Raw genomic sequence first — 603 nt, forward strand, 5'->3', positions numbered from 1 at the left:
ATATGGCATATTCTACAATATGTAAATAAAAACAATAATGCATTACTAAAACTATTTAATAATAAAACTCATTTGTGCTTAAAAATATAAAAGAAAAATGCATCTTATGCTAAATATTTATTTCATACGATTCAGGTATTAGCTCCTTATTTCTTTCATATCAATGTTATTTATTATTATTATTTTTTTTTCATCTATCTTTTTCTTTATCAGTGATTTTTTAATTTTGTTTTACATAGAAAAAAAAATTGAAATTAATCACTATGTCTATTTATTTAAAAACTTATGAAAGTTATTCATTATGAGTTGAACCAAGAGGGATCTAAAAAGTGAGTCAATACGCAAAAGATGACATTCGTTCAAAATTATTAGGAGCTTTTATATAAATCCTTAAGGAATAGAAATGTAAGATAAGTCAAGAACTTAACAACATAGTTGTGTACCCTAGTGACAACCATGGGAACTAGCTCTATCTACTCTGTAAGCGCCTATCACTGACTAAAGCTTTTCAATATCATACTGTATTATATTTGTAAATTAATATCTAGTTATGTAACATTGTAAGTATCGATTAATTGTACATGGACCATTTTCCGAATTGTT

Source organism: Halyomorpha halys, unplaced genomic scaffold (genome assembly GCF_000696795.3).
Source record: "Halyomorpha halys isolate HHAL.00 unplaced genomic scaffold, Hhal_1.1 Scaffold640.1, whole genome shotgun sequence".
In the NCBI taxonomy this organism is placed as follows: Eukaryota; Metazoa; Arthropoda; class Insecta; order Hemiptera; family Pentatomidae; genus Halyomorpha; species Halyomorpha halys.